This window comes from Papio anubis, chromosome 1, assembly GCF_008728515.1.
Source record: "Papio anubis isolate 15944 chromosome 1, Panubis1.0, whole genome shotgun sequence".
NCBI lineage: Eukaryota > Metazoa > Chordata > Mammalia > Primates > Cercopithecidae > Papio > Papio anubis.
Genome location: NC_044976.1, coordinates 92,494,158 through 92,507,826, shown reverse-complemented (window position 1 = coordinate 92,507,826; position 13,669 = coordinate 92,494,158). Strand labels below are relative to the sequence as shown.

The 13,669-nt window shown below is 46.3% G+C and overlaps 1 long non-coding RNA gene across 1 annotated transcript in view; it reads left to right on the top strand.

Moving 5' to 3' along the window:
* The window catches only part of LOC116268954, a 34,481-nt gene that overhangs the window by 7,525 nt on the left and 13,287 nt on the right, over positions 1–13,669 (top strand). The window contains exon 2 of the long non-coding RNA XR_004176249.1: positions 10,034–10,106. This is a non-coding gene — a long non-coding RNA (uncharacterized LOC116268954). The remainder of the gene's footprint in view (positions 1–10,033; positions 10,107–13,669) is intronic.

Here is a 13,669-nt window from a genome sequence, read left to right as displayed (position 1 = left end):
CGCCTGGCACTTTTTAGTTTTTATTTGCCATTGCTTTTGTTTATTTATAACTAAATAACTGAAATTTGGAACTAGACTCAGAATGTATCCTAGTTCATCTGAAGGACATGGAGGTCCACTGGGATGCTCCTTGTTTCACTATTTCACTTTTTAGTCTTTGCCCACTTTTCCTTGAAATGATCCATTCTGTAAATTTTATTATATCTCAAGACATCAGGTAGATAGTCACAACCAGTAGCAAATACACTGGCTGAAATTGCCCTCCTTGCTTAGAATGTCTGCCCTTGAATGCAAATTATTTACTTCTGGATCCCTGACGGTCTAATTGTATAATTGCAAATTCATTTGTAGAATGGTAAGGTCAGCATCCCTTTTTTTCTCAGATCTTCAGTAGTAGACTGTAAATGACCAGAAAGGGGAGAGCTACTTAGTGTCAAGTTTTTCAACACTAGTAATGGAGAGGTGCTATGGTTTGGATAGAGTTAGTTTGTCCCCACCAAAACGCATGTTGATATTTGATCCCCAGTGTGGCAGTGTTGGAGGTCAGACCTAGTCGGGGGTATTTGGGTAATGAGGCTGGATCCTTTAGGAATGGCTTGGTGCTATTCTCATAGTAGTACATGAGTTCTCACTGTTGCTAGACTGGATTACTTCTCATGGATATGGATTGGTTCCCATGGAGTGGGCTGTAATAAAGATAGGATGCTCCTCAGGTTTTTCTCCCTCTTCACACATGTCCACTTCCCTTTTGATCTCCTTTGCCATGTTGTGATGCAGCACAAAAGCCCTTGCGGGAAGCAGGGCCATGCCCTTGAACTGCTCAGCCTGTAGAACTGTGAGCTAAGCAAACCTCTTTTCTTTATAAATTACCCAGTCTCCAGTATTCTTTTATAGCAATACAAAACAGACTAAGGCCAGGAGCATAAAGAGAGAAAGAGAGGGGCCATCCCTTCCCCCGTTTCTCTGGATGATCTTACTTGCTAGCCAAGGGTTTGTCATTTCTAAGCCTGTGGCAAACAATGATGATACATGGAAAGACCCTGTAGATACTGTCCTAACAGAGTCCATGCTAGAGCCTTGAACATGACTCATGTGGGTATTAAATGGATGGATGGATCAATTAATTCTTCAGGTACATTTATGACTGGGGCTGACACTGAGCTCATAGGTACTAACATGGAGTAAGGGCCAGAGCCCATTCCCATTGAGCAGGCTACCCACCACTCTGCTGGGCTGGTACCCACACTGTACCACTCATTACAGATGGGACCTAGAATGTGAGAATGTGGCTCCATGTTGCAAGCCAGAAAACAAAGAAATGTTTAAAACCCAACCCGATATGGCTTACTTATAGGACTTATAGGACTTATTTTTAGGTTAGAAGGAGAGAAGTGGAGCCTGATTGGCTAGGAATCTTGAAGGGGTGGGACCCAGCAGTCTCTGAGCTGCAACAAGACGAATCTTGGAGCAGGAATAAGAATTTAAAGTAAGTCGAACTGAGAATGGATTAATATGGCTCTCTAGTAAATCTGGAGGCAAAATTTGGAAGCAACAGAGAAGTAAAAAGGAAGGAGAGACCAGGAACAGGAGCTGAGTGGGTAGAAGCTCATTGAAGTTTGGGGAAATGAAGAGGGAGCAAGAAGAAAGAAGGTACATCAATTATATTCAGCTAAGTGAATGAAACGCAGAAAACACAAAACAGAGCAACTGAGGCTTAAATGAACTGGAGCTTTATTCTATATTAGGTAACTGTATTAGTCCATTCTCACATTGCTATAAAGACATACCTCAGACTGGGTAATTTATTTATTTATTTGTTTTTATTTTTTATTTTTTCGAGACGGAGTCTTGCTTTGTCACCCGGGCTGGAGTGCAATGGCGCAATCTCAGCTCAGTGTAACCTCTGCCTCCTGGGTTCAAGTGATTCTCCTGCCTCAGCCTCCCAAGTAGCTGGGATTACTGATGCTGTCACGCATGTCCATGTGAAGAGACCACCAAACAGGCTTTGTGTGAGCAATAAAGCTTTTTAATCACCTGGGTGTAGGTGGGCTGAGTCCAAAAAGAGAGTCAGCAAAGGGAGATGGGGTGGGGCCATTTTATAGGATTTGGGTGGGTAGTGGAAAATTACAGTCAAAGGGGGTTTTTCTCTTGCAGGCAGGGGCAGGGGTCACAAGGTGCTCAGTGGGGGAGCTTCTGAGCCAGGAGAAGGAATTTCAAAAGGTTAATCACTCAGTTAAGGTGGGGCAGGAACAAATGACAATGGTGGAATGTCATCAGTTAAGGCAGGAACTGGCCATTTTCACTTATGTTGTGATTCTTCAGTTACTTCAGGCCATCTGGATGTATACATGCAGGCTTGGGCTCAGAGGCCTGACATTTCTGTCTTCTTATGTTAATAAGAAAGATAAAATGAAATAGTGGTCAAGTGTTGGGTCAGTGAAAATTTTGGGGGGTGGTATGGAGAGATAATGGGTGATGTTTCTGCTTCAAGAGGGATTAGGGGTGGTGTGGGAACCTATGGTGGGAGAGATTAAGGTTGTTAGAAGGAGCATTTGTCATATAGAATGATTGGTGATGACCTGGATGCAGTTTTGTGTGAATTGAAAAACTAAACGGAAGACATAGGGTCCGAATAAGAGAAGGAGAAAAACAGGTATTAAAGGACTAAGAATTGAGAGGACCCAGGACATCTAATTAGAGAGTGCCCAAGGGAGTTCAGCATAATTACTTTTTTGGTTGGCAAGTTTTTAGGCTGTATCCAAGTTTTGGGGATGCAGTTCAAGTTGGGCTGGTGTCTGGAATGAGACTGGGGCCTAATAAAAAGGAGAGTCCATACAGGAGCTTAAATGGGCTGTACCCTGCAGCATCTTGAGGACAGGCTCTAATTCTGAGAAGGGCAAGAGGTAAAAGTACTGTCCAGTCCTTCTTAAGTGGGAGGCTGAACTTGGTGAGGTGTGTCTTTAAAAGACCATTAGTCCATTTTACCTTTCCTGAAGATTGAGGATGGTAAGGGGTACGAAGGTTCCACTGAATACCAAGAGCCTGAGAAACTGCTTGGGTGATTTGACTGATAAGGGCCAGTCCATTATCGGACTGTATAGAGGTGGGAAGGCCAAACTGAGGAATTATGTCTGACAGAAGGGAAGAAATGACTGTGGTGGCCTTCTCAGACCCTGTGGGAAAGGCCTCTACCCATCCAGTGAAAGTGTCTACCTGGACCAAGAGGTATTTTGGTTTCCTGACTTGGGGCATGTGAGTAAAGTCAATTTGCCAGTCCTGGGCAGGGGCAAATCCCTGAGCTTGATGTGTAGGGAAGGGAGGGGGCCTGAACAATCCCTGAGGAATAGAATAGGAGATGGAACACTGGGAAGTGATTTCCTTGAGGATAGATTTCCACAATAGAAAGGAAATGAGAGGTTCTAAGAGTCGGGATAGCAGCTTGTAACCTACATGGAAGAGGTTATGAAATAACAACACAATAGAATGGGCCTGTGAGGCTGGAAGGAGATATTTTCCTTGGTCCAGGAATCGTTTGCCTTGTGTGGGAAGAGATTGATAGGTGGAAGTTTCAGTGGGAGAGTAGGTGGGAGTGACTGAAGAGGAGGAGAAAAACTGGCCATGAGGGACAGAAGTTGGAATGCTAAGCTGCTTCTATAGCTACCTTGTCAGCATAAGCGTTGCCCTGAGTGATGGGATCTGATGCCTTTTGATGGCCCTTGCAGTGAATGACTTCAGCTTCCTTTGGAAGTGGCCTTGAGAAGAGTTTTTATTAAAGAGGCATTAATGATGGAAGACCCTTGAATAGTGAGGAAACCTCTTTCAGCCCATATAACAGCATGGTGGTATAGGATATGGAAGGCATATTTAGAGTCAGTATAAATATTGACATGTAGTCCCTTTGCAAGAGTGAGGGCCCGAGTTAAGGCGGTGAATTCAGCTTTCTGAGAGGTAGTGGGAGGGTGGCAGAGTGGTAGCCTCAATGATAGATGTGGAAGATACTATAGCATAGCCTGCCTTTGCTGGTGAGTGGCGATTAGGCCTGGTGGAACTGCCATCAATAAACCAAGTGTGATCAGGGTGAGGAACAGGAAAGAAGGAAATATGGGGAAATGGAGTGAATGTAAGGTGGATCAGAGAGGTAGTCATGGAGGTCAAGTGTGGTATCAGGAATAATGTGGAAGGCCAGATTGAAGTCCATGCCAGGAACAATGGTAATTGTGGCAGACACAACAAAGAGTGAGTTTAGCCAAAGGAGCTGGAGGGCAGAAAGTATAGGTGTCAGATGTGAGGAAGAAAATAGATTTTGGAAGTTACGAGAACTGTAGAGAGTGAGTTGAGCATAGTTTGTGATTTTGAGGGCCTCTAAAAGTATTAAAGCAGTGGCAGCCGCCACACACAGACATGACGGCTAGGCTGAAAGAGTAAGGTCAAGTTGTTTGGACAGAAGGCTATAGGGCACAGTCCTGGCTCTTGGGTAAGAATTCTAACCACACAGCCCTGCACTTTAGCTGTGTGTAATGAAAAAGGTTGGGATGAGTTAGGGAGAGCTAGTGTGGGAGCAGCTTTTAGGGCTGTTTTTAAGGAATGGAAAGAGGAGTAGGGAAAGGACTTAGGATCCATGGGGTCAGCTAGGTTTATCTAGAATAGAATTGTGGAGGGAGGTATTGAGGGATAGGAGAGTATATGGGTTTGGCACCATGGGGTGGATAGGCAAGACAATTTGGTTGATAAAGCACAGATCCTGAACTAACTTGTAAGACTTGTCCGGTTTTTGGACAGGTAAAATGGGGGAATTGTAAGGAGAGTTTATAGGCTTTAAAAGGCCATGCTGTAACAGGCGAGTGATAACAGGCTTTAATCCTTTTAAAGCATGCTGTGGGATGGGATATTGGCATTGAGTGGGGTAAGGGTGATGTTGCGGGAAGTCAGAGAACCTGAACGGAGGGATGAGCTGAAGCCATGGCAGAAGAACATAAATTGTGAAGATTTCATGGGCATTTGTTAGTTCCCCAAATTAATACTTTTATAATTTCTTATGCCTGTCTTTACTGCAATCTCTGAACATAAATTGTGAAGATTTCACGGACATTTATCACTTCCCCAATCAATACTCTTATAATTTCCTATACCTGTCTTTACTTTAATCTCTTAATCCCATCATCTTCATAAACTGAGGATACATGTTGCCTCAGGACCCTGTGATGATTGCGTTATCTACACAAATTGTTTGTAAAGCATGTGTGTTTGAACAATATGGAATCTGGGCACCTTGAAAAAAACAGGATAACAGTGATTTTCAGGGAACAAGGGAGATAACCATAAAGTCTGACTGCCTGCAGGGCTGGGCAGAACAGAGTCATATTTCTGTTCCTGCAAAAGTGAATAGGAGAAATATCACTGAATTCTTTTTCTCAGCAAGGAACATCCCTGGGAAAAGAATGCATTCCCAGGGGGAGGCCTCTAAAATGGCCACTCTGGGAGTGTCTGTGTTATGCAGTTGTAAATACAGGATGAAATATGCCCTGGTCTCCTGCAGCGCCCCCAGGCTTGCTAGGATTAGGAAATTCCAGCCTGGCGAATTCTAGTCAGACTGGTTCTCTGCTCTTGAACCCTGTTTCTTGTTAAGATGTTTATCAATGACAATGCGTGCACAGCGGGACATGGAACCTCATTAGTAATTCTAATTTCACCCTGGCCTTGTGATCTTGCTCTGCCCCCATTTGCCTTGTGATATTTTATTGCCTTTGAAGCATGTGATCTCTATGACTCACACCCTATTCATACACTCCCTCCCCTTTGAACATTGCTAATAAAACCTTGCTGGTTTTGTGGTTCAGGTGGGCATCACGGAAGCTGTCGACATGTGATGTCACCCCCAGAGACCCAGCTGTAAAATTTCTTTCTTTTGTACTCTTTCTCTTTGTTTCTCAGACCAGCCAACACTTAGGGAAAATAGAAAATAACCTATATTGAAATATTGGGGGCTGGTTCCCCCGATAGGGTGATCAGGTTTTAATGGGATGGTAAGGGGTGCATCATCTGTTGCCAAGGAAGGAGTAGAGGTGTCTTATACTTGTGGATTAAGGTGGGGAGATACAAGGAGAGGATGTGAAGGGGGCTTTGAACTGGGGGAAAAGGTGTCAACAAGGTATGGCTGTAGCCCAGGAATAGTCAGGAAAGCAAATAATTTAGTTAAAATGTCTCGACCTAATAAGGGAGCTGGACAGATGGAGATAACTAAAAAGGAGTGCATAAAAGAATGTTGTCCTAGTTGGCACCAGAGTTGGGGAGTTTTAAGAGGTTTAGAAGCCTGGCCGTCAGTACCCACAATAATTATGGAGGCAAGGGAAACAAGCCCTTGAAAAGAAGGTAATGTGGAGTGGGTAGCCTCCATATTGATTAAGAAGGGGACGAACTTACCCTCCACTGTAAGAGTTACCCAAAGTATCTGTGATGGTCCTGTAGGCTTCTGAGGTGATTGGGCAGTGTCAGTCTTCAGCCGCTAAGCCGAGAAGATCTGGGAAGGAGTCAGAGAGCCTTGGGCCAGAGTTCCAGGGGCTCTGGGAGTAGCTGCCGGGTTGGACTCCAATTTCCAGTGGGGTCCTGCACAGATGGGACATGGCTTAGGAGGAATCCTGGGCTGCAGGCATTCCTTGGTCCAGTGGCCAGATTTCCAGCACTTGAAGCAAGATCCTGGAAGAATGCCTGGCTGCTGCGGTTCAGGCATTTGGAAGTTCTTGTGTGCTGGAGATGTGGCTGGGGTTTGTCTCACAGTGGAGGCAAGGAATTTCAACTTAGAAATACTTTGCTACTTGGCCGCCTCTACTCTATTATTGTACACCTTGAAGGCGAGGTTAATTAAGTCCTGTTGTGGGATTTGAGGGCCGGAATCTAATTTTTGGAGCTTTTTCTACATGTTGAGAATAAGACAGCCTTCTGGCCCTTCTGGGTCTATGGTGGTAAAGCATCTAAGGGTTGTTGCCAAATGGGCTGTGAACTGGGTTGAGTTTTTATATTCAATGAAAAAGAGCCTAAATGCTAACTGATTTGGGAGAGTTTGGATAAAGAAAAAGGAGCATTACCCTTGGCTATGCCTTCAGCTCCAGGTACCTCTTTAAGAGGAAATTGTTGGGCAGGTTGGGGAGGGCTAGTCGTGGAAAGAAACAGTAAGCCAGACAGAGTGTGAGGAGGGGATGATAAAAGGATTATAGGGTAGGGGAGCAAAGGCTGAGGAAGAATTGGGACCTGACTTGGCCTGGCGAGGAGCAGCCTGGGGAGGAGGGGAGAGGTCACTTACGTTGTGATTCTTCAGTTACTTCAGGCTATCTGGATGTATACATGCAGGCTTGGGCTCAGAAGCCTGACAGACGCATGCCACCACGCCCAGCTAATTTTTGTATTTTTAGTAGAGATGGGGTTTCACCGTGTTGGCCAGGCTGGTCTTGAACTCCTGACCTTGTGATCCACTCACCTCGGCCCCTCAAAGTTCTGGGTTTACAGACATGAGCCACCACACCCGGCCAGACTGGGTAATTTATAAAGAAAAGAGGATTAATTGGCTCATGATTCCACAGGCTGTGCAGGAAGCATGATGCTAGCATCTGCTTGGCTTCTGGGGAGGCCTCAGAAAACTTACAAATATGGTGAAAGGCAAAGAGGGAGCAAGCACTTCACATGGCCAGAGTAGGAGGAAGAGAGAGTGAGTGGGGAGGTGCTATACATTTTTAAACAACCAGATCTTGTGAGAACTCTATCATTATACAGTACCAAGGAGGGATGGTGATAAACCATTCATGAGAATTCCATCCCCATGATCCAGTCACATCCCACTAGGCCCCACCTCCAATGCTGAGGATTATAGTTGAACATGAGATTTGGGTGGGGACACAGATCAAAACCATTTCAGTAACAAAGTCTGGAACTAAGCCATTGTAGGGGCAGAAATGTGTGGTACCCTTTCTCACCCATCATGAGGCTCACAGCCAACAGTTTTATAACAAAAGACAAGTTAACAAGGGAAAAGCATAGCAAATTTATTTAATCAATGTTTTAGGCCAGGTGTGGTGGCTCTTGCCTGTAATCCCAGCACTTTGGGAGGCCAAGGTAATACAGGAGTTATTAAGAAATAATTTTTAGGCAGCTAGAAAGGGTGAGAGTTCTCGGTGGAATTTTCCTTTAATAAAAAGCAGCCCCCAAACCATTTCTTCTCTAACAGAAAGCAGCCTGAGAAGTAAGGCATAGATATGCAAACTAGGAACTTTTATATGTAAATGCAGACAGCTGTAACTGGAAGCCAGGTACATTCAGTATGGCATCTCCCACCCTCTTTTCCTTGTCACCAGGTTTTTGGGTGTCACGGCAGCCTCCAGGTAAAACCACGTGTACAAGTATCATGGCCACCACCAGGTGGTGGCTGTATTTGCATAATAAAAGACTAGGGTAGGAGGGCCAGTCTTTTCCCGGGCTATGTGAATGGCATACCTGGTCAACCCAATCCCCTGAGCCCTATGTAAATCAGTCACCACCTCCTCAAGCCTGTACAAAACCAACTGCATTCCACTGCAGACCAGAGACCCTCTTTTGGGCGACCTGCTTTCTCAGCATGAGAAAGCTTTTTCTCTCTCTTTTCTTCTTTTTCTATTAAACTTTCCACTCTTAAACCCACTCCTCATGTGTGTCCATGTCCTGAGTTCTTTCTCAAGTGAGACCAAAAGCCAGGGCATATACCCCAGACAATAGAGCCATTTCAAAGGTGGGTGGGTCACTTGAGCCCAGGAGTTCAAAACCAACCTGGGCAACATGGTGAAACCCCATCTCTACTAAAAATACAAAAATTAGCCAGGTGTGGTGGTGTGTGCCTGTAGTCCTAGCTACTTGGGAGGCTGAGACACTAGGATTGCTTGAACCCAGGAGGCAGAGGTTTTAGTGAGCCGAGATTGTGCCACTGCACTCCAGCCTGGGTGACAGAGCAAGATCCTGTCTCAAAAAGAAAAGTTTTACATGATGCAGGAGACTTCAAAAATGCATACACAAAGACCCAGGGGAAACTGTCTACTTGTATGCATAGATTTGATGAAGATGAACAGCTGTGTAGACATGTGGTTGCACAAAAAGGATATGGTCTAAAGGTAATAAACTTGAGCAGGAGGAACTGAGCAAGGCCTGTCCGCTCAGATTCTTCTTGGTCTTACTGTGTAGCATTCCTTCCTCCCAGGCAGAGGGGAGAACCCCTCTGGAACAAGGATAACCTGCAGTCAGACAAGGTAGGTCAGGGAATTTATTTATGGCTAGCTTCTGCACAGAAAGGCAGGGGAAGGTCAGAGTAATATTTCTAGTTTTATGGCTTAATTTGAAGAGAGGGATTCTAGTTTCTATGACTTGCCTTGAGGAAGAGGAATTATGATATTTTTTAAAGAGACAGAGTCTTGCTCTTTTGCCCACGCTGGAGAGCAGTGGTGGCAGTCACAGCCCACTGCAACCTTAAACTCCTGGGCTCAAGTGAGTGATCCTCCTGCCTCAGCTTCCCAAGTCATTGGTACTACAGGCTCACACTGCCATGCCCAGCTAATTTTTTTTAATGTTTGTAAAGACAGGGTCTTGCTCTGTAGTCTAGGCTGGTGTGCAGTGGTGCAGTCATAGCTCACTGCAGCCTCAATCTCCTGAGTTCAAACAATCCTCCTGCCTTCTGCCTCCCAAAGCACTGGGATTACAGGCGTGAACCACTATGCCCCGCCAGGAATTGTGATTTCTATGACTGGGAAGAATGAGGGGCAAGAGACATGAGGGCGGGAGAAGGTCAGAGAGAACTTGCTTCTGGGGCTGCTTCTGAGGCCGTCCAGTCTCCTTTAGTTTGAGGTACTCAGCATGCCAAAGTGTCTTACTTTGAGGTATTGTTTTCTGAGACCCAACACTGGCCATCACTTCTCTCTCTCTCCCCCACATACTTTCTCCTTCCCTCCCTTCTCCTTTCTCTCCTCCTTTCCCTCCTCCCTTCTCTTCCTCTCTCTTTCCCTCCCTTTCTTCTTCCTTTTAGATGTGTTTACAAGAAGGCTGGATATAGAATCAGGAGACCTAGAAACCTGGCCTGGTCTTGTCCTTAACTTAGGGTAAGTAACTCAGCCTCTCTGGACTCAGTGTCCTCACTTGTAAAATTAGGGGCTGAACAAGGGAGGATGCCTAGGGTCCTGCCCAGCTCCAAAATGCTTTGGTCCTCCAAGATCCATAAGGCTGCAGGAAGTAGCTGAGACAGCCCTCTCGGAGTGAGCTGGGTCACAGTCTGCTAGACTCCCCTGCTGTGTAAAGTCCCATTCTGGCAAATGTCACTTAGATTTCCCGCACTGGCTCCAGATAGACCTGCTTTGGATAAATGACACTCCTGTTTTGCTAAATCTGACCAACTCAAATCATGCCATATGTGCCTCATTACAAACTTGTCCCTGTGCCAGCCAGATGGATGCAGTACTTTTTGGTCTCCCAGCTAAAGGTGGAAATGGCCTTCATGATGGCATAGCTGGCCTGTAGAGGTGCTTTTGTTTCACTTGTTAGACACCACGTTCTGTTTCAATTCTGTTTCTCTAGTTAAGGTGTTTTCATTTCTTTATTTGTTCAATAAACACCTCTCAGGTACTGGTATGGCTCTGGCACTCTGAGGGGCTCCATAATAACAAAACAAATAGGTCACAGTCCCTTCCTTTCTGGAGCCGGCATTGACCATGGTCTTCCTGGTATTCCAGAATCTCTTCCTACCTAACTCTCCAGGTTTATTTCCCTCCACTGAGGACTCCTCCCTGTCATATTGTCCCTTTCCCTGGGGAGGTTTTGCACATGCACATGCTTAGCCTGAACAGGAACCCCTGCCCTCCCCAGGTACACATATGCATGCACATATACACACATGCTCGCACACATGCATGCACACGCACATCCCCCTACCTCTCTCCCCAGCCATGGGTTTCTCCATTCTTCAAGTTTCGACTTCAATGTACTTTCCTTAGGAGATCTTCCCTGAGTGTTCTGCCCCCAACTCCTGTTATATATTCCCTTAGCACCCTGACTTTCCTTATCAAAACATTCTCTGTCTGGTAACTCCTTTTTAAGTCTTCTCCCTCACTGGACTGTAAACTACCTGGCAGCATGTGGATCACTTCCTGGCACACGGCAGGCCCTCAATGAATGAAGTATGAATGAATACGTGGATGAACGAAGCTGTGAAAGGGAGAGATGAATAGACAGAGATGGATATGTCCTGTCAAGATCACAGAAGGAATGGGAGCAAAGACTGGTAGACCCATAGAAAGGGACCTCAGCTGCTATGATAGGGAAGGGATGGGTGGCAAGGTCTCAGAAGAAATTTGTACCTGATCTTGAAGAAGAAGGAACGAGTAAAGTGAAGAGGAGAGGAAAGTGCAGCTCAGGCAGAAGAGACAGCATGAATAAAGACAGGAGGTGGTGTGCCTGGTGTTTTCAGGGTCTGGAGAGAAGTTCATGAGGCAGGTGTGGAACATCAGAGTCTGGCAGGAGAAGCTGTAAGCTCCCAGACACTGCCCTCCTCTTTGCATCAGAACTTACAGAATCCTTGACTCTGGAGTCCTTACCATGGCAGGGCACTCTAAACAACAGAATTATTCTTCCCTCTCCCCTCTTTCCCTTGCTTCCTGTCTTCCCTTCTCTCATTCTTCATCAAATTCAACTCGCATTTACTGAACTCCTTCTGTGCATCAAGAGTTAGAGAATTTTCTTCTCACTCTCTGCTTTGAAAGATGAATCCAGCTCCAAACCAAAAATGGTTCCACTGGGCTGGAACTGTGGTCAGGGAAGCAGATGAGAGCTGGCATGTGGGCAAATTAGGGCAGAAACAGACTCTTGGTGGATCCTAAAGTAGGTACAGATTTAGAGGGACCAGGTTAGTGAAGTTACCCAGAACAGAGACGGGTCAAAGACAGAGCAGAGAAAGCCTCTCTGCTGCTGCAGGCCCTTTAAATGATGCCCTCTCCTCTGCTCGCACGGCCTGGGGGCTGGTCGTCAAGTGCCTCACCAGTGGGTGCTGACTCCAAAGGTTTGACCCTGGGAAAGGAGGATGGAAGGCCGAGCTCAAAGTAGAGAAAAGGGGCATCTGGAATCCCCATGGCAAGGGGCAGGCAGAGAGTGTAGAAAGGCAGGGAGCATGACCTGTTTCCTTTCCACAAAAGAAATTGTACTGTCTCCTGCTGGAGTGACCTCTGCTTTCCTCTCTGAAGAGACCTTAACTTTTAACTGTTTAGGTTGCTTTTCTTGATCAGGGAGGAGCTCAAGCCTGCAAAAACCTCCCTGTAGGTAGGAGGGAGAATAATATGCCAAGGGTGGCTGCTGCTATACAGCTCCTAAAAGGAAAGTAGGGTGGGTAGGATGGGATCTCAAGGCCAGGCTGCCCATGGTGAGTGCACTTCAGGTGGACAGCTGTGCTGGGGGAAGCTGCCAGCCAAGTGGACACTCAGAGCTGGCAGCCCTGGAAATGAGACTACCCTGAGGCTGAGTGGGGGACACAGGCATTAGCACTCCAGTATTGTATCATGTATTACTGTGTCAGGTTTTGCGTGTACTGCTTCCTGAACTTGACCTTGGATGTGGAGGTAATGTCATATACTTATACATCACCCAGAGAATCCATTCTAGAGCTGACTAAACCCACTGAGGGGGTCTCTGTATGCACTCGTGAGTTTTGATAGGTTACCAGAGAGCCACAGATGGGTATGGCTTGGAACAAAACCCAGGCAGGTGGCTCGCAGCCAAGCCCAACAAAGCTGCCTCTTTCAGAGATTCTTTCTTGGGATGGCTTGGTTATCCAATGGAGAGGGATGGTCTCCCCAGGCTACCTGGGCACACAGAACAAAGTGCCCAGAGGGAAACTTGGTTAAATTCAAATTAAGTGCATTTTTGATGAGACAGAAGAAATGAAGAAGAAAGGCCCTGTGGGCAGCTTTGGGCTTGCAGAGGGCATGAAAAATATGTCATCTGAGGAATGGGGAGAGGAGACAAAGAGGTTAGTGTGACAGGAAGCCTGGGGGGAATAAAGCCAGGAAACAGAGTAGGAGGAAGAGAGGGCCACTAAGAAAGGAGGAGGGTCTTTGCCAAGAGGAGGTGGTAGAACAAAGGGAGAGAGGTGGTGGGGGTAAGGTCAGGGATGCAAGGAGAGTTGCTGGACCCTGGTCAGTGTTTTCCCCAGCACTGAGAGTTGTCACTGGAGGCCTGTAGCCTGCGTGTTTGAGGAGCCCAGCCCAGCCCTCTTGGAGGGAGAAGAAAGAATGGGCCCCTTTAGCTGAAGGAGTCATCCTCCACCTACCCACCAGCCATGGATGGATGAGCACCTGCTCCTGGCCCCTGACCGGTGTGTTCAGTGCCAACAGTGCTTTAGAGAGGGTAGCAGCACTAGGGGTTCTGAGGGAAAATGTGGACAAAAGCTGTTTGTGTCCATACTGTTTTGTTCTTTAGGAGTCCTAAACGGTGCTTGGAGGAAGAGTTTGCAATGGTAATGAAGGAGGCACTTTAGGCAAGATGTAGAGAGGATGTGGTAAAGTTGGCCAGGCCACGTTGGCCAGACCTAGGGTAGTGGCTGAGGGTTCATTTGTTCACTCAACAAACAGTAGTTGAATGTCTACTAGGAATACCGCAAACAAGACAGACTCCCTGATCT